The sequence below is a fragment of the Chelonia mydas genome, chromosome 10 (assembly GCF_015237465.2).
Source record: "Chelonia mydas isolate rCheMyd1 chromosome 10, rCheMyd1.pri.v2, whole genome shotgun sequence".
NCBI classification, from domain to species: Eukaryota; Metazoa; Chordata; order Testudines; family Cheloniidae; genus Chelonia; species Chelonia mydas.
Window position 1 is genome coordinate 55,038,346 of NC_051250.2, and position 21,736 is coordinate 55,060,081.

The 21,736-nt window shown below is 39.4% G+C and overlaps 1 protein-coding gene across 14 annotated transcripts in view; it reads right to left on the reverse strand.

Moving 5' to 3' along the window:
- The window catches only part of TJP1 (tight junction protein 1), a 302,786-nt gene that overhangs the window by 119,757 nt on the left and 161,293 nt on the right, over positions 1–21,736 (reverse strand). The window lies entirely within an intron of this gene.

Here is a 21,736-nt window from a genome sequence, read left to right on the forward strand (position 1 = left end):
AAGAGCTGTATTAAGTCAATGTTCAGTTGTAAGTTTTTTAAAGCACCACCATAACGTTTTGTTCAAAGACTACAAACATTTCAGAGTTACAAATAACCTCCATTCCCAAGGGGGTCATAACTCTGAGGTTCCACTGTACTCCTTTGGTTTAGCTAGGAAGTTGCTAGTTGTTTTAGACCTGAAAGTATAAAACTAGTTTAGAGGGGGAAAATAAAAGGATGAAGAAGAGAGAAACAGGAGAGAAAGTCAATTCAATGTGATAACACCAGAATTTGAAAGGAAAAAAATTGTAGAATATAAATTTTAAAAATAGTTGGGATGGGCAGTTCCCCACCGCCCCCCCCCAGAATGGAGATACAAATGTGTGCTTGGAGGCTGAGGAAAGAGGGGGCAGGAGTGAGTTAGCCAACAAGAAATTCAAGGAGCTGGATCAAAAGAACAAGAGAAGACAACCCTCAGAATAAAGGGCAGTAGGGAGAAGGGTTTTTTGTTTGTTTTAAACTGGCTAGTTCCTTGGCAAAGGGAAGAGAAGGTTTCATCTCATTCAGGTAAAGGGGCTAGCCTATTGTCATTAACAAAGCTTGGTTTTGTTTTGTTAAAGTTCTCAGTAATGAAAATAAGCTCAAGGTTATCTGGCTTCCCAAACACAAGTTTTATTTTGTTTTTTATTTATTTAATCTGATTTAATAAGGCAGAAAGTGTTGAACGATAATCTCTTTCTACATAGCATGCTTTGAGTCACAACTATTGTTTTACAGGAAGTTAACATGCATATTTTTATTGTACTTAAAACATTTACTTCTTATTTTAAGGGGAGAACCAAAAATAGTGAATACAAAGGAAAAAAACCAGCAGTTAACTGACAGGTTGACTGAAAACTGAGCAAACAAAATGAAATTGTATGAAAGTTACCACTAACTGTTCACTAACCTTATCACGACCATAACTTTCTCAAGAGAAAAAGTATTAGCATCAAAGTGGGGGAACATAGTTTGTTTCTAACTACCAGTCTGACAAGTCAAAATATAACCCAGCAACTAACAAGGATATGAAACACTCACTCCCGAGAGTTGTAGCCAAGTTGACCAAAACCACAGTATAGACACGGCTAGGTCAACAAAACAATTCTTCCATGACAATGAAGAGCACTTTTTAGTGAGGCTCTCACAGCTGGGTGTAGGGTCCAGCTGTCATTGGGAAACATATCCCTAGCGGTGGAGTGCATGCAATACTGTGGTGGACCAGGAATATGTGAGGAATGGGGGTGGGGAGAGGGGGAGTTTGGGATGGGCATGGAAGGCAGTTCTGAATGCGCTTCAGGGGAAGGTGAGCACAGATGTGTTCTGCTTGCAGTGCAATCAGGGACCACACTATGTCAGTGTGTGTCATCTCTTTCCCAGAGATTAGTATGGAGCACTCCCAGGACATCCAGATGGGGGAATGAGAGGCAGTACTACTGTTGGTTATTTCTATCCCTCTTCTACCCTGAAAAAAAAAAAAAAAAAAAACACACAGCTCTACCTCACTTCTCCCTGCAGTATCGAAGCACGAGTACTTATCAGAGCTACCTTCCCCTGCACCAGGTGCGCCAGAGTTAAAAACAGGTCCTGGCTCTCCATGCCACCAGACAACCCTGTTGCCTGTCCCCCCATCTTCCTCCAACTCCACTTCGTCCTCTGTGGTCACTCCACTGGCCACTGCCTCCAGCCCCCCAGAAGTATCCACAGGGCTCTCAGTGGTGGAGGTGCAGTTGCCGCCAAAGATGGCATGCAGTTCCTTGTAAAAGTGGCATGTCTTTGGCAACGCACCAGACTGATTAGCCTCCCTTGCCTTCTGCTATGCCTGCCTCAGCTCCTTGATCTTGGCATGGCAGTTGTGTCTGCCTCTAATACCCCTTCAGCTCTATGCCACAAGCAATCTGCCTGTAGGTATCAAAGTTCCTATGGCTGGAGTGGAGCTGCGACTACACAGCCTCCTCTCCCCACAGACCCAGCAGATCCAACAACTCCAGTGTACTCCAGGCAGGAGCATTTTTGCTGCAGGGAGTTGCCATGGTCAATTGCAAAGATGCTATTTGAGCTATCCATGCTGAGCAAACAGGAAGAGGAATTTCAAAAATTCCCAGGGCTTTAAAGGGGGAAGGGTGCATGCCTGCATAACTGAACTCCACTGCCCTGCAGCCAAAGTGGTGACCAGAGCAGTCATGATTGGCATTGTGGGACACCTCCTGGAGGTCAATTAGGGTGACATAAGGAACGCAGTTTCTACACTGACGGAACGCAGTTTCTACACTGACACTTCTCTGTTCTAGCTTAGTTGCAAAAAAAACCACCTGGATGAGAGGCATAGAGTTTATGATGTCGGCATAGCAAGAGAGTTAGTTCAGTGGGAGGAGCATTACACTGCGTAGACATCCACTGTTTTGTCGACAAAACTGTGCAGTGTAGACATGGCCTTAAAGTAGGGAGAAACAGGGCAGCTCTGCTGTCTGGGAATTAAAGACTGGTGAAAAGACAGTAAAGTCAGCTATGAGCACTGAGTTTCCAGCCATCCCCTGCACAGCTGCAGGGCAGCCCTAACTATAATCCTCTTCTATCTACCAATGGCAATGATCCCACTCAGTCTTTCCTCAGCCATTTCTTACTCGCTGGGTTAGAGGAAACACCCGCAAGATCAGAGGGGCTGTAGTAAAGAGATGTAGAATCAGTCTGTTTCCATTGCCAGATTAAAGGGCTGCTGGAAGGGGATTAAAATATGGGCCTCACCAGCAGAGAGAAAAAAAGAAACAGAACTTCGGTCCAGCGTTACTGACTGTTGACCAGTCCAGAGTTCCATTGCAGCAGTGGTGTCCACCTCTGAGCTAAATTTAAAAAAAAAAAAAAAAATTCAAGGTGGTGACCAGGAATGATCATTGTCATCATGACCCCCTTTTCTAGAAGTTTAATATTTTAATAGTTCTTCTATTTAATAGAAATATTTCAGTTACCAAAGTTTAAAACCTTCATAAATCAGATTTAATAATTTTATTAAGATGTTAAAATAAAAATAAGGGTACAGAGTTTAAGCGTAGAAATTTCTGGTTATCAGGGAATAAGGTACAGATCATCAATGCGTGCAAAATTCGGTTTACGATTGGATGGCGTAAGGAATACATAATCTGCAATATCCCCGATTGGGGGTAAAAGGTTAACGGGTCAAAGTACAGACATTGAGATATGAGGGTATGTTGTTCATATAATGGCTATGTTCAGGTGTGGAGTACAATGAGCGGATAGGATGATGAGGATGGATTTACCCTCATTTGGTGAGATTTAATGTTCAGTGAAAAGAAAAGGAGTACTTGTGGCACCTTAGAGACTAACAAAATTTATTTGAGCATAAGCTTTCGTGAGCTACAGCTCACTTAATCGGATGCATTCAGTGAGTTTATGATTCCAGTTCATATGGTCCAATGGAAAAAGTCTCTCGGTCCCTTTCTCATAGTTGATGCAAGATGTCGTTCTGGCTCACACCTGCTGGTACTGTTGGTGGCCGGTGATGTGTTCGATGTAGATGTCCCTGAACCACCGGATGGCGTCCGAGACCATGAGGCGCCGCATGAGCCGTGCATAGCGTCGACCGATCCCACAGGTCCGCAGCACACACTCGTTGTAGGGGACCCAGGCACAGAGGGCTCCAACGACCAGGGCATCCATCTGCACCTCGTAGCCCTTTGCTCTCAAGGGGGGAGGCCAGGGGGAAGTATTTTTCCAGCTTACAGGCTCAGGCTTTGCGGAAGGCCAGGGTCCTGGTCTCCAAGGAGACCATGATGGCGAAAAGATCAAGCAACTTCAAGAACTGTCTAGAGCCCAAAACAAGTTAAACAAAATTCTCTCCACCATGTTCCTGATACAATATTCAACCTCAAAAATGTAACTAAAAAAAGCAGTTATGTGGAGAAACTATTTATAACTCAACTAGACAGCTTTCAAAGTATTCTAGTTTAAGACATGCAAAAAAGCAATCAACGGATATCTTTAGAACTAGTCACTTCAGCTAGCTACAGAGAAATTTTTTTTTTCAAATTAGTCAACTATTAATACATGCCTAAGATTCTTTTTAAAGCAAAACAGACCCCCTCAGCAACCTTAATCATCCTCCCCTCCCCCACCACAAAGTTCTTTGTATGTACTTCTTGAAATACTCTGTCCAATAAGATGGAAAGTATTATGTCAAGGGTCCTGAGGCACCCTCTCAATTAAGTCTTCATGGTGTACATTTACCCACCTTTTTGACATATAGGTCTCTACTAGGCTAGAAAACTATCAGAACACAAATGATCAAGGCTATATAACAGCTCTATTTTAAAATATGTATAGTGCCTCTCCATAGCACTGACATTTTCGAACTATCAAGAATCATGTTTAAAACATGGCTCTCTAAGAGAAGGCTTAAACAGTTTGAAAATCTAGTCTAGACAAGTATAGAGTTAGTGAAGACTAAAACATGGAATGGTCAGCTGACACAAGGAAGCGAGTATTAAAGAGACAGAAACAAACTGCTCTTCTTTCTAATGTATATTCTGATTCAGTTAAATCTTTTAAGTCATAAGTCCAAATTACTACCTGAAACTCAGGTTTGCAAACAGAAAAGTGTTCAAGTTTATACAGCTTCTAGCTCATCCTCAACAAATCCATTACTCCCCACTCATTATAGCTTACTATGGAATAATAAGTGACTCCACTTAACTTTTTCACACTGACATTTTGAACGTAGCATTTACTACGGAAAAAAAAGTTTCAAAATAAAGGTCAGTGTAGCCTGGAAATCTGAACCTCTTTGTCCCATCTGTTTTTATAAGGAGAAGGTGGTAACATCCTGGGAGTTTGCACAGGTTAACCCTTTACAGTAGTCATGGATTTTATTCAATAAGAAATTACAGACAAATTAGAGCCTAATATTTCTACTTAAGAGCGACAAGAAGTCAAAAGTTGAGGTGGGGGGAAGACATGCAAAAAAATGAGTTAGGAGGAGAGGGATTCTGAAAAATCAAATATAAAAATAAGAGACTAACTATTCAGACACACTACCATGCCGTACCCACATCTTGGCAAACGTTCTTTGTGTGCTCCTATCAGACAGAAGTATTTTTATTACTCACCACATTTCTAATGAAAAAGCATGAATGACATACTAGTTGTTTATCCAAGCAGCTGGAGAAGACATTGGATATGCCCTTTCTCATATAATTCTTGGCTAATGATATGTTTATTCTAGGTGATAGCTGCAGTTCATTTGTCTGTTGTTCCAGATGCAAATGGCATGCTATCAAGAATGAAGTACCATAGGTACAAAAATCAACTGCACAGTGCTACTAAGTTTTACGCAAAGTTTTTTGTTTTTTTCTCTTAGGATACTCCAGAGCACTCTCCTTCCACCCAACTCCTCCATTATTAAAAACTGTAAATTGCAAATGGAATAATAAAAAAGTCATTGTGAATAAACTAGAAAAAAAAAATCACATGAAGTTAAGAGGAGGGTAGAAATGTGTATGTACTTTTGGGGTTTCTGTAGTATATGAGAACTGCACCAACAGTTCCCCACCCAAAACATTTCTCTTGTGAAATGTTTAGCTGGTGAAGCTAAACCCTAAGGGAGGAAGTTAGGAAGAGTGAAGAAAAAGGAAACCTAGGCAGTAATTCTGTCACAAGACCATAAGACGTACAATAGATGCTGAGTGTTGACAGAGCCAACAATTTGCGGAGTTTGTCAGTCTGAGCTGAATCTTGGCCTCCGATAATTTCTAGGGCAGTTGAGCGATTAAAAAAATTAATCGCCATTAATTGTGCTGTTAAACAACAGAACACTATTTATATAAATATTTTGGATGTTTTTCACATTTTCAAATATATGGATTTAAATTACAACACAGAATACCAAATGTACTGTGCTCACTTTATTATAAATATTTTCACTTTAAAAATAAAATAGTATTTTTCCATTCACTTAATACAAGTGCGGTAGTGCAATCTCTATCACGAAAGTTGAATTTACAAATGTAGAATTAGGTACAAAAAATAACTGCATTCAAAAATAAAACAAAGTCCTCTCAGTCCTACTTCTTGTTCAGCCAAATGCTCAGACAAACAAATTTGTTTACATTGGCAGGAGATAATGCTGTCTGCTTCTTGTTTACAATGTCACCTGAAAGTGAGAACAGGCATTCGAATGGCACTGTTGTAACCGGCGTCGCAAGATATTTACCTGCCAGATGCGCTAAAGATTCATATGTCCCTTCATGCTTCAACCTCCATTTCAGAGGACATGCATCCATGCTGATGACGGGTTCTCCTCGATAACGATCCAAAGCAGTGTGAACCGACGCATCTTCATTTTCATCATCTCAGTCATATGCCACCAGCAGAAGGTTGATTCTCTTTTTTGATGGTTCGAGTTCTGTAGTTTCCGCATAGGAGTGTTGCTCTTTTAAGACTTCTGAAAGCACGTTCCATACCTCGTCCCTCTCAGATTTTGGAAGGCACTTAAACCTTGGTCAAGTGCTGTAGCTATCTTTAGAAGTCTCACATTAGTACCTTCTTTTCATTTTGTCAAATCTTCAGTGAAATGGTTCTTAAAACAAACAACATGCTGGATCATCATCCGAGACTGCTATAACATGAAATATATGGCAGAACGCAGGTAAAACACAGAACAGGAGACATACAATTCTCCCCCAAGGAGTTCAGTCTCAAATTTAATTAACACTTTTTTTTTTTTTTTTTTATAAACGCGCATCATCAGCATGGAAGCATGTCCTCTGGAATGGTGGCCAAAGCATGAAGGGGCATAGGAATGTTTAGCATATCTGGCACCTAAAAATACCTTACAATGCCGGCTACAAAAGTGCCATGCAAATACCTGTTCTCACTTTCAGGTGACATTGTAAATAAGAAGCTGGCAGCGTTATCCCCCGTAAATGTAAACAAACTTGTTTCTCTTAGCTATTGGCTGAACAAGAAGTAGGACTGAGTGGACTTGTAGGCTCTAAAGTTTTACATTGTTATATACCTGCACTCAAAAACAAAACAAACAAACAAAAAATCTACAATTGTAAGTTGTGTTTTCATGAAAAAGAGACTGCACTATGGTATTTATATGAGGTGAACTGAAAAATACTATTTCTTTTGTTTATCATTTTTCACAGTGCAAATATTTGTAATACAAATATAGAGTACTGTACACTTTGTATTCTGTGTTGTAACTGAAATCAATATATTTGAAACTGTAAAAAAAGTTCCAAAATATTTAATAAATTTCAGTCGGTATTCTACTGTTGAACAGTCTGAGTAAAACTGCGATTAACCGCGATTAATATTTTTGAGTTAATCATGTGAGTTAACTGCAATTAATCAACATCCCGAATAATTTCTATTTAAATTTTTGCTCTGACACAGCAGGGAGCAGTAAGCAGGGACAGTGGTTGGACATTCTGCCAAATATTAACCTCATTCTCATGGAAAAGCTTCCTATCACCCCTTACTCTAAGTTACTTATTCCAGGAAAAAGGCTTAAAAATAGGTTAGTGAGGCTGCAAACATTAACGGATTGATCCTGCATTTTCTTTGCGCTGAGAATTCCCAACATCTTCAATGGGAGTTTTATTGGGCTCAATTCTGAATTCCTTGTGCTGTTGGATCATATTAAAGAAGTTCTGTATGAAAATCACAAATGAGTTTGATTCCCCATAGTTTAAATTCCAGGGTATTACTAATTAAGAGGTCTCATGGTTTTTGGTACTGTTTCTCTCCCTCTGTGTGTGAAACTTGCAAGCTGCTAATTGTGTTAGTACATTCTAAGACAGAGTCTGCTCTCAAAGCAATTCTTTGTAACAACTACTCACACAGAGAGAGACTCAAAGCAATACTCTGTAACAACAGAAACAGCACCCAGAGACTCCCCGCCCTTTTGTTGTATTCATCTTGCCTTGTTAACAATTGTGATTAAAATAGAGATAGAGGATGTATGTGGATGGATGTTTGGTGTGGATAATAACTGAATGATCAGGGAGGTGCCAGCCGAAGAATCCACTGTCAATTGGCCGAAGAAGGCGTCAAGTGGAAATAACCAGAGGACCCCCCGGAGGGCAGACTGGAATCCACGCAACAGCCTCAAGGATGGGAGAACCAAAGAACAAGATAACATCTGGCAGCACGGAGCTGTCAGAAATGTGACATCTGTTGATTGATTCAACAACAGCATGATGAAGCAATTCCCACAGACTGACATAGGAAGAAATTCCTATAAAAATGGACTCTGGAAAGTGAGAACTTTGGGGTCTGATTCTGCAAACCAACTTCCAAGAGCATCAGGTGTGCATCTGACGAGGCCCTGCTCCCTCCTCATGTCCAGGCCACCTGGCCAGTGGTTTGGCATGAGCAACTCTAAGGCTGGTAACTATGATAACAACCTTGCAGAACGTGTGTGTGTGTGCGCGTGCGAATAAATATGAGACTGAATGGAATGTTATAGCTATAACTGCTTACTATGATTCTTTCTGTATTCACAATAAATGTGGTATTTTGCCTTTTCCCCTTTAATAAGATCCTGCTGGTTTATTTTATTGGTATAAGAGTGCAACCAAAAAAACAATATACACACTATAAAAATATAACGTGATGTTTGATTCCCTCTGCTACTGTGTTTAACATCTGCAGAAAGTAGTTTCACTTACATATAAAAAAATCAGTACAGAAAAAAAAAAAAAAATCAACGAAAAGGTGATCATCCTCAACTACCCGACTGCCTGCAATAAGCATGAACAAGCTTCAGCATTGAAAAGGGCCCATCACATACACCTTAACTCAGGCCAGGGTTCCAAAACCTTTTCCCCTGAGGTCCACCCGTGCAGCTGCAAAAGGCACTGCAGCCCACTATTAACACTTCTTGAGGAAAATCATTAATTTTAATTATTACATAGATATAAACTATAACACTGTAAATAAATGTACATTGCTTTTTCATTTTAATGTAAACAATTGTAATGATAGAAATCCCTAGCATTATGCACTCAAAGAAATACTTCAAGATCTTTGAAACCAAACAGTTTTAATAAAACTATACTTAAAAAAAAAAAATTTAGAGCAAACTGGTGTTCAAACAGGGAAAACACAGTTTTGTATAAAACTGAATAAGCAAAACAACAATGTTAACGAAACTGTTAAGCACACTGTGTTATTTGCTTTTAAAACAAAAAAGTCGTCCAACTTTGAACACTATATTGTGTTTACAATTTTTTTTAGAGTAAAATCTGAATTTCTGTGATGTGCAAAGTAGAGACCCAACCCTATTCTCTACTAATTAGAAAAAGACTCAAATACTGTAAATAAAAAAAATAAATAAAAACTTACAGTCTTCTTAATGGGATGGATGTGCCTGCTTCTCCTTGCACAGTTTTTCCAGCTGGGGACATATGTTAGTGAGGCTCAACCTGATCTCATCTTCAATTTTTGGCCTTTCAGCCAGCTCAGGGTGCAGGCAGGGAGTAGCTAGGGGCTGTGTGCAGGCAGGAGTGTAGCTCAGGTTGTAGGTGGGGGTGTAGCTAGGGGCTGTGCGCCAGGGGGGTGTAGCTCAGGGTGTAGGCAAGGGTTGTGTCGCTGCTACAGGGCCCAGCCGTGTGCTCAGTCCCTAGTTGGCACAATGGGTGCAGCCCCACTTCTTGTTCCAGCCAGGCCAAGTGAGGCCAGGCTGTCCTACACAGTCACTGTGGCCACCGGCACCCAGTGGTTTGCTGGCTCCAAGGACTACACTTACACTGGAGGGCGTGGCAGCCATTACCCAGCCCACACCAAACACTCCTCCCTGCTGCCCTAGGCAATGGATGTGACAGATCAGATATTTTAAGTTATTAGGAAAGTTTGCTTCAAGAACTTAAAGTACCAGTATAAGTTCAGCTTCTTACCTCTCTTCTAGAATGACACTGAGTGTTTATTTAAAATAGATTAAGAGGCCACTTTGTGGTGCAGCACATGTTCAGTTCACGTAAGTTCTGAAAACAGTGAAGACTTTAATCAGCAAAAGTTTTCTATCTCACACGAAAAAAATCACAAAAACCCAGAAACATTTTATGTGGCAGAATTGCTCTTTATGGACCCAATCCTGCAAGTAGACATGTAAGTGCACATCCTCGAGACCATGCAGAGTTCAACCGAATTCAACTGGACTCAGTACTAGTTACAGATCCAAATGCATGATTCGTTAGTGTATATAAATATATAAAGTAACTATAATTTTCTGTTTTATTTAGATTTAATGACAAATGACTAGTTGATTGTAGGGACTATAACCAGACAGACAGAACAAGTATACTGAGCACACAGTCTTTTTTAATTTGCTATGACAATTTACATTACACATAAACATCTAGTATTCTACTGCAATTTCTCAATACAGTAAAATTTTATCCTCTAGAGATTTTCCAGACTTTTTAAGAAGTGGATTGTTTAATTAGTCAGACTGAAATGAATATCTTTTACCTTACTGCATCCATTTTAATTAAGTTAAGTACATAAAACTATAATTCATCATGTTAGCACTGAGATGCTAGGACAACAGCCAGAAACTTCTAAATTAGTACTGAATCTGCCTGATCAGTCCATTCTCCTCAGGATAGTTGGGGAAAATGTAGCATTTTTATGAAATAACTTTCCTGCACTGAGCCATTGTTACAAACTTCATGTGACTTTTTAAATTATTTATCATGCCATTTTTAAGCAAAACCTAAATACTTTCTGTATGTGTTTATTAGATTGTGGTAAACAGCACTAAGTTTATCCTTCTATTTATAGTGAATATATTTCCTCTTATTCCAACACTCATAATATACTTGCACAACTTCTAACTGTGTTAATGTCAGTTAAAATTAAGGTACATCTTCACTGCAGAGTTAACTTGTAGTGTTACTCAAATGTTGCCCTTAACCTCCCTCCCATCTACACACAAAACATTCTCACCTGAGTTTGGTTGTACTTCCAACCTGGCCTTAGCTGGTCTGTCCTGTGGTATAAGCAAAAGGCCAAGTGAAGCTTTCACTCAGGCTGGTAATCCACAGAGTCCTGGGCCCATACCAAATTTGTCTGCATCCAATCAACCAATATGGTCTACGGATATCCACACCCATGAATGCAGACAGCCACAGATATAAAGCAGACATCCATAGATTTGCAGGGCTCTAGAAATCCATCCACTTTGCAGTGAGAAAGCAGATTAAACCTTTCCAGTGATGGTAGTCTTCCAATACTGTCCACAATTTCCCGTGTCACAAGGAAGACAGGCACCTTCTTTCATAATTTACAAGGAAAGAATCATAGAGCAGCTCAGCTAACTACAGCACAAAGAAAATGGGTTATGGCCTCAGGAGTCCTAGCAATATATGGGTGAATGAAGCACCAGTGAGAACATGAACTTGAATGTAGCCTTGCAGTGTGGCTGCTCACATCCATGCTAGGCTAAAAAAGGTACTCAGATTCAGATCCTAATCACCTAAGTTAGTCGTAGTGTGAAGACTTAGTAGGATGGCTACACTTCCATCGAAGGTGTGAATACAGCGCACATAGGCATACTTGAGCTAGATTTAATCCAGCTATTTAAGAGACGAACAACAATGAAGCCACAGCAGCACAGGCTGTACAAGTATTCCCATGACATACCAGGTGGCTAGCCCACGTTGCAGTAGCATCACAGCTATTGGTCCTCACACTAGCTAAATTAAAGTGGACATGCTTACATGTGCTGTAATCTCACACCTTCAACTGCAGTATAGACATACCCTTTATAGTCAATGAACATCCCTGTGCTACAGATCACTCCTACGTAAGATTCATATAGAGCTTGATTCCGCACATTTGAAGTCAAAGGGAGCTTTGCCATTGATTTTTAAATGGAAGCAGGTTCAGATCCATGAGATCTACATTATGGGGCATTTGAATGCTTTATGTATTACATGGTTTTTTATTATCATCGCCTACAGGTGATATGATGTTATTGTCTTTTATTATTTTTCTGTGGTACTCAATGGAGACCACAATTGTTTAGTGATACGCAGCATGGGTTTCAGTGTGGGGTGGTAGGCAAACACACACAGAAAAATAATAAAAAACAAAACCACCATATGACGTGGGGTCAAACCACTTTACACAAAACAAATCACTCCATATCCGATCTCCTCAGGCATGTCTACACTACAATGGTTCATGTCCAGACTACCCTCCTCACCAGGAGCACTTCCACTGACTTAAGAGGGGCAGTGCGGCGGGCTGAGAGCCTGGGCTTCCAGCTTCCCCACCCCAATCCTCCCAGAAGCAGCCCAGCTGGGAGCAGGGAGCCCTGACCCCAGAAGCCACCAGGGCTCCCAGCGGGGAGCTAGGACCTCAGGCAGCAGCCGGGATCTAGCTAGAGCCCCGCCACGCACCCTGTGGTAACAGCCCGAGCTATGAGCCAGGTTTTCTTGTCAAGCTCATGGCTCCAACAGGGAACCGTGAACTTGACAAGAATGACAGCCAACATCAGATGTAAGTAACCCGCAGTGTCTACATCAATGGTCCCCAAACTGTGTGGCGTGCCTCCCCACCCGACAGGAACATTGCGGGGGAGGCCTCCCCCCCGTCCCAACCTTAGTTCTGCTCCGTTCTCAGCCCCAGCCCAGCTCTGCCCTCATTCCCTCTCCACCCCAAGGCCACCTCGGCCTCTAGCCCCAGGTCCTCCCCCATCCCCAGTTGTGCCCCCAGCTCTGCAATCAGCCCAAGCTCCTCTGGTGAACTACCTGTGTAGTAATGAAGAGGGGTGTGCGGACAGATTACATGACTGGTAAAGGGGACGCATGACAGAAAAAGTTCAGGCACCTCTGGTCTACACGGATACTGCATCACCCTAACTACACTGACATAAGCCCTAAGCCTCTCACAGAGCTAGAGTTATGATGTTGATGTAGTAGGGCACTTACATCAGCAGGAGGAAAGCTGTAGTGTGGACAATGACATAATTAGGTCGACAAACTGCTCTACGTCGACCTAACTCTGCAGTGTAGACCAGGCCTTAGCCCTCGTCCTGGAAAGAAACCTACAAAACACCTTAAAAAGACAAGCCTGGGAGCTTAAATTCATAACTTCACTGGACACTAAAAATCGTTAAAAACACTGTTACAATAAACCCTAAATCCAATCTGCAGGACAAAGAAGGGTTACTGGATTACAGCTACAGAGGTGCTAACAGCCCATCTCCCCTTAAATGGTCTCTTGCAACATGTTTTAACTCCTTATGCTAAACAACCTGTTCTACCTTGTTCAAGTACATTTGCCTGACCTGAAGAAAAGCTCTGTGTAACTCAAAAGCTTGTCTCTCTCACCAACAGATGTTGGTCCAGTAAAATATATTACCTCACACACGTTGTCTCTTTAATAGTGCACAGTGTTAATATACAGCTATGTTCTGTCTGGAATCATTCTGTAAAATATTCCAGTGTTTTTAGATCACATGCTGTTAACACTTCATCCAATACTCTTTATTCTACTCACCCCACCTACAATGCCTTATCTAATGACTGCTGCTCATATTAAAATATTTCTTGAATTTAATAATTTTCCCTTGTCTATGAATTTCATTCACCCGTTAACTGCATTTTACATTCCTCCCTATCTGAATTAAGAGAAACTGGAAGAAAGCATGAAACTATGGAGATATCTAGTATACTGCAATAAAAATCTTTTCAAAAAGATAGTCTTTTCTGGTTAAATAAAAATGTCAAGTCTTTATTGTTGAACAATAATGCAATGTGGATCCCTATTTATGGATAACCTCTTAAAGTAGTCATGACTATGTCAGTATAAACAGTACAATTCACTATGATATAAACATGTCAGTTTTTAACTTGTAACAGGATCTGTATATTAATGGAATCTCTCTATATATGATATGTATTGTACTATATACAGAAATACATAAAGCACTATATACATAAATTATTCCTTGTTTATCAAACAGATGGGAATTCATTTCCATAGTTGGCTATGCCTCTCTTTCTTCATTCCCCTTTATCACAAAAAACAAAACACAGAACAAAAACAAAAGCTTTCAATACAGAATTAAATCATGGAAAGTCTTAAAAAAAATAAATCTTACTATCTACAATTAAGGAATAAGCTTTTTTGCGAGGGGCGGGGATAGAAGGGGGATTCCTAGTGGTTCAGAACACTTTTATAACTACTAAATGCTTGTGATGGTGGGTAAGGGTGAAATATCATCATGATTCTCTGAAAGTGAGAATAACTGCACACAAAAATGAACCATCACAGTAAGGGAAATAGGGGTTTATCCGAACACCACAAATCTCTTCCCCTCACGCGCACCCCCAATTATTTCCTCTTTTCATGAGACAAAGAAGGAATGTTACCACCAAAGGTGAAACAATGTTTCTCAAAAGTAAAGGCTAAAGGAAATTAGACTGCAGCCTGTATTTATCTTAGGACTAGTCTATGTTCAGTTTTTGTACCAATGCAATGCTAGAAAAAGTTGGCTGATATAGTTATACTTGCAAACCCGTCTGGGGTATTCACAGCTTGTAAAGTCAAACACTGCTTTCTACCAATTTGGTTAAACTAGGGAAACAACTGAGCGTGTACCAGACCTCAGACTATGGACGAAATTTCTTGAACTGTCTAGTTTATTCATTCCAGGTCATCCTCTACAACTCCATGTCCAGGTGATTCAGGAAAGTCTCACACAGGCAAAGGTTGTTTGCAAGGTTGGAAGGACTGACTGCAGATCAGGAATAAAACTGCATAAATCCTAGAGTCATTTATTAGAAATGTTGAGATTGTCTATGTATCGTAAGAGAGCACAAAACTTTTGGTTTGTTATGCACTTTTGTGTACTTTATATTAAAATAAAGTTTCTTTTGAGACCCCCTTCTGGGACTGCCTATTAGGAAAGCAAAACCATTACTTTAACTCATAGCTCACCTGATTTCTTTAAGATTTGTATTTTCATAGCCATGTAATCTCTAAACTTATACAATATGAAAGACTAATTTAATGTCTTAGTGCTTCTACCATTGTATCCCGTTCATTTTTATGGGAATATTTTAGTTATTCCCCTTACCTCTCCCCTACATTTCAAATCTTTCTTGTAACTTTGCCTTGAAAAATCTCTCCTCAAAATCGGGACTGAAAAAACAAATTTGTGGGCATTCCTAAAATACCATTCTTGATATAGTTTACCACTATAAATAAAATAAAAACTAAGGAATAAAGGAGAGATGATGTATCAGTTCTAAATTGAACAATAGAAGATATGAACTATTATTTTAATGGAAATTAAGATACTGAAGTAAAGAAAAACCTGATAATTTTATTTGAATGTGTGGTATTAACAAGTGATTAGCCCTACTGTTCACCATATTAAAAACAGCCATTAATCCTTTCCCCCACAAAATTAAATACAGTAACTTTTTTGAATTGTGGGTCTAATTCAGCAGTGGACAGTCTGGTTATGACTAAACTGCATTCTCTATTCTTTTTACCGCACCTGCTACAGCTGGTAAGTCTGCAACCACATTCCTTCACAAGATTAAATCTGCATGCTAGCATTCTGTCATTGTAGTGCTCTTAGCCAAATACCAAAAACCATTTTAAATACACCAGCTGCTCAGTCCTAGAAGTTCACTATTAGCTCAAGATCAAAAAAATGGCCCCACACATTTGAATTTTGGTGTTACCATATTTCCCGTTCATTTTGGTTTTTGCCCCCTAAATAAAGCTATACTTTTTGTTTTTAATAAAAGTGTGCTAACGATCACATATAGCCACACTCTTCACAAGACTATCCTCAGGCCTAAAATTATATTAGCATGAATAGAGATGTATGAAAAACACCACAGAAAATAACCATTTTAGAAAAAAGGATTTCTTCTTCCTCTCAAGAGAAAACTGCAGGTGATGAAGGCATAGGTCCTGATCCAAACCCCACTGAAGTCAAAGGGAGTCCTTACGATCTACTTCAAACGGACTTTGGATCAGACTCCCTGCACTGCAGGCTCAAATCCTGGCAGGGTAAACTTAGCCCTTTTCATCCATCTGAGGTTAGGCTCATGCAACACCATGAAGATTATTTGGATTAGACCTTAACACCATAACTATCTGCTCTCCATGGACATCAAAGACTGTATTATATTTTTCATAAAAGCGGGGATTCTCTCAGGTGTCCTTGGGCAAGCAAGGGCTAAATTCTCCCTGTAGTATATTAGTCACCCAATCAAGCCTTTTAAAAAAAAAAAAAAAAAAAAATCATTTTTAATGTATTCTGAACCTTACAGGTCAGGCAAGAAATGCTTCTCTGTCACTGTTGAAAAACCTGTCTTTTAAAGCAAGAAACAAGGATAATGAATTTTCAACACGGATGAATTTTGTCCATTAGATCATCTCAGATTCCTTGGTTAAAGGTTCAATTAATTTAGTTTCCTATCCCCATTATTTCCTCCTAGTTTTGTTCAAGAGTTTATTAGCATGATAGCTAACAATATTCAACACTACCATTAATATTCATTTATTTAGTGGACAAACTTGACTGAGCACATTCTTGACAGTTGTCAGGTATTTCCTCCTCTTTGGCACATGATCCAGGCAGAGAGAGACATCTTTTTCCAAATTTGTTTACATGATGTGCTATATACAGTGAAGTTACTTCCCTTTCAAGTTTCATCTGCCTTACATAAATGACCATTGTCTTTTGATTCTCTCACAAACCATTACATCCATCTTCTGAGACTATTTGTAGCAGCTACCCATCTCCAAGGGTTAACTTAAAAATTAAGTTATCAGCTGTATTTTGTACTTTAAAAATAAAATGGGGACTAATGACTGGCACACAATTTGAAGGAGACAGTCCCAAGATGGGGAGGAAGTGGTTCTTGTGGAAAATGAGGGCTAAATACCTAATACTGGAGCCAACTTTGTTTACATTAGAAGCTTACGCACCCATCAGCCAGGAACAGCTTTTTTAAAAAGAGCAATCTCGTAGCTTTCTGCAAATTAATCAGCATGTGATGGGGCAGCACCTTATAACAGTGTAATAGCTATGTGCTTGGCTACACTTGTGAGTTAGAGCACATTAAAGCAGCTCCAGGCGCCCTAGCTCACTACCTGTCCACACTGGCAAGACACGTAGAGCACTCCAACTCCACGGCTAGAGCACTCCTGGTACTCCACCTCGGCGAGAAGATTAACACTTGGTGCGCCTTGGCTCAAACGCCCAGGCATCAGTGTGAACGAGGTGTTGCATTACTCTGGTCTGATCAGCCTCTGGAAAAGTCCCATAATCCTCTTAAGTCAAGTGGCCACTCTTGTCATTGTTTTGGAATCGCTGAAGGAATGCGGATATGCCCTTTGAAAGCTCCGTTTCCGACAGCCGGCATGCTTATCTGCTCTGAGACAAAGCAAACCATTACTGTGGAATGCTGTGTGTGTGAGAGAGAGAGAGAGGAAGGGGGAGAAGGGGTCTGCTGCTGTCTGAACTTACAAGATAGCATGCTCTCTCCCCCCCCCACATATACACAACACACTCCTTGTCACACTCCACCCCACCACCCCCCATTTGAAAAGCACGTTGCAGCCACTTGCATGCTGGGATAGCTACCACAATGCACTGCTCTCTGTGGCCATTGCAAGAGCGGCTAATGTGGCCGCACCAGTGCGCTTGCAGCTGTCAGTGTGGACAGACTTCAGCGCTTTCCCTACTGCGCTCTACGAAGGCTGGTTTAACTCAAAGCACTCTACATCTGCAAGTGTAGCCATGCCCTATCTCTGCATTATAGGAGTGCTCATACTGACCTATGGGTCAGATGTCTTCAGCATTCCATTAACTTCCAAGTTGCTTTGGCTTATCACTTCAGAGCAACATAAAATGTGTATGAATAGATGGAGGTTAGACAATGAGATTTTATTTATCTAAAATAAAATTTTGATTAGCAACAATTAGATTTTTTCTTATTTCCTAAATCTACTATGTATGTATCAGCTATCAAAGGGAGGACAAAAATCAGCTGTGACTATTCTGAATTCAATTTGCACAGCATACAAGCTACTTTAAAAAATAGTAGTATTTAATATATAGTATTTAAATTATCAAGAATAGATAAGGTTTTGTACTTAAATCTAAGGTTTCAAATTCTACTTTTTAAAAATGGGTTTTTATTTAAGGCTAATTAGTTTGAAATGCATGGGGGAGTAGAGGGTAGAAGAGAACAAATTCTAAACAGTTTACCTGATTCATTTTAGAAAAACACCATAAGCTGGGCAATATTTGGTGACCCATACTAAACTTCAGGTTCTGCTTGAAATCATGGCCCTTTCTGCAAACCAGGAATGAAAACAGGGAAAAGATAACAAGTACTACCACCTACAACACACCTAGCTAACCTAATATGTTAAAAGCAAAGCAAGTCAATTAACACCACTCCAAATCTTGCCAAGAAAACTGAAAGCATCCAGGTATTTATAGAATAGTATTTATCCTAAACTCAAATGTGAAGCCACAAGATTAAAAAACCGGTCCTGCATCAGAATTTGACTCTTTACAAATTTCAGTGCAGTGGCTGCTTCTCTGCTCTTGCATACACGGTATTTTCATCATCAGCCCCATTGGAAGGCTCAGGAACAAACATCTGTAGTTGTGCCTCATCACATGCAAAACATTCTTGTTCATCTTATTCAACTTATTACATAGAAGTTCACCTCCTGCTTACTTTACACAACTACGCTGCTTCCTGCCATCTCTGTTCTAGACCACCATTCAAGTTTTCTTTCATCTACCCAACAACAACAAAAAGGGGGAGGAGGGAATAAGAGGGTAAATATAATAGGGTAAGCAGGAAGCAGCATTTCAAAATTTCCCCCCCACAGAATTTAATCCAGGTATAATACAAATAAACAATCTTTAACAGTCTGAGACAAACCATTATTTAAAAGCTACTTGAAACATTAACCAGTTTTTTTTTTAATATACATGGTGCCTTGCCTTATTTCCAAACGTCAGTCTGAGCAAGAACGTCGTCATACTCCTAGCTAGTATGATTTATGGCCCTGGTACCTGTCAAGGTTCCTTCCCCACTCTGAACTCTAGGGTACAGATGTGGGGACCTGCATGAAAGACCCCCTAAGATTATTCTTTCCAGCTTAGGTTAAAAACTTCCTCAAGGTACAAACTTTGCCTTGGCCTTGAACCGTATGCTGCCACCACCAAGCGTGTTAAACAAAGAATAGGGAAAGAGCCCACTTGGAGATGTCTTCCCCCAAAATATCCCCTCAACTCCTACACCCCCTTTCCTGGGGAAGGCTTGATAAAAATCCTCACCAATTTGTACAGGTGAACACAGACCCGAACCCTTGGATCTTAAGAACAATGAAAAAGCAATCAGGTTCTTAAAAGAAGAATTTTAATTAAAGAAAAGGTAAAAGAATCACCTCTGTAAAATCAGGATGGTAAATACCTTTCAGTGTAATCAGATTCAAAACATAGAGAATCCCTCTATGCAAAACCTTAAGTTACAAAAAGACACAAAATCAGGAATATACATTCCATTCAGCACAGCGTATGTTACCAGCCATTAAACAAAAGGAAATCTAACGCATTTCTAGCTAGATTACTTACTAACTTAACAGAGAGTTTCTGAGACTGCATTCCTGATCTGTTCCTGGCAAAAGCATCACAAACAGACAGAGCCTTTGTTCCCCCTCCCACCCCCTCCAGCTTTGAAAGTATCTTGTCTCCTCATTGGTCATTTTGGTCAGGTGCCAGCAAGGTTATTTTAGCTTCTTAACCCTTTACCGGTGAAAGGCTTTTGCCTCTAGCCAGGAGGGATTTTATAGCACTGTAAACAGACAGGTGGTTACCCTTCCCTTTATTTTTTTGACAGTACCTATTAGTGCTTGAATATACAAAATCTACTGTAGATATATGAACAAATGAGTTAGGATTATGTTTTAAGAAGAGTCAATCCAGAACACAAAGTGGTTTAAAAGGATAATTCCAAAATCCTTAGAGACATGGTAGACAGTTACAATATTTGACATAAAAATAGTCATATTCAGCCATGGTGCATATGACTTACTGAATTTGGTCCAGAAATTCTAAGTTACTGTACACATCCTCTCACCTGTATTTCAAGGTATCAGGTTTTTTTAGTAAAATCTAAGTTCAATGAACAATTTGAGGGAGTCTTTCTACTATATCAGAAGTACAGATTCTACTTTCAACAAACACAAAATCCGATCTTGGAAAAACAACTTCACTATTCCAATGTTTCTTCCTATTACATAGCAAATATATACGTTTTCTTGTGAAAGCTACCAGTTGCTTTATAAAAAGATCAGTGTTACTAAAAACTATTTTTAGAAAACACTTTCAGTAAATCCTGTGTTGCCAACATTATATACACACTAGGACAACAGAAACGTTGATAAAAAGAAACAAGAATGCCTTGGTATGTTTGCTTTATTGTTGTAGCTATGTTGGTCCCAGGATATTAGAGAAACAAGGTGGGTGAGGTAATATCTTTTATTGGACCAATTTCTGTTGGTGAAAGAGACAAGTCTTCTAGTTTACACAGAAGAAGAGCTTGTCTCTCTCTCTCTAACAGAAGTTGGTCTAATAAAAGATATTCCCTCACCCACCTGGTCTCTTAAGTATTATAGTTTCCTAGAACATGAAAAAAAAAGATTTCATACTCTGAAAGTTAAAATATTATTTTTATTGGTGCACTGTAAGTTAATGCAATTTCAACAAGAATTTGATGTTATTGCAAGACCTCCTTGCAACTTAAGATCGCATGGGAGCTCAAATAAAAACATTTCTCATTGAAACTGGAATGAAGCCTTTTTTTTTTTTAACCTGAACACTTATCAAGTTGTAATATATCATGTTACAAGACTTTATTATTCTTTTGGATTAAATCCATCAACTTCACTTTGCATTTCTCTCTCAACTTCACTGCATATCAATATTCCTTTCAGGTTAACAGGCATTTATGCCTCAGACATACTGGGGAATAGTGCTATTTTTAAGAGTATTTGCATGTAATAATATAATCCCCGAGAACGTAATCTGTTTTCTATAAGAACTTTAGAAAATCAGTACTCCTGGAATTGGTTATTACTATTACTTTTACATTATACCACTGATTTCACCACTTACAGATAATGCAGAACGTTCTGTACGTAAAGGGCAAGAGAAGTATAAGTAAACTAAATTTAAAAAAAAAAAAATTGAACAGGGTTTGAGATAATCTCAAATATTAACACACCGTCTATTACACTCGATTAAAATAGATTTAAATTCATGGGTCCGTAAAACTTTAATAGTGTCTGAATGACCAATGTATTCGTAAGACGATAGCAAGAAACTAAGGGAATATGAGCCGCTACATTATATGGATTTTTTTTTTCCTGGCAGAGTATCCTCTCTTTCATTGCTGACAGAACTGATCATTTTAGCATCTGGAAAACTAGCAGAGGGAAGAATTTGCTGTTTGAAACATTCCTTTGGTTGGCTTTTTAAATAGAGTTTTCTTCTTAAAATGGTCATCAGCAACAATATATTTTAATGTTCTCTGGAAACATTACTTTTCTTGCCATAATCAAAAGTCTAGTCCAACAAAATCCACACCATGGAAATTTAAAAAAATAAAAATGAAAAATCTAAAATTCCATTGCTT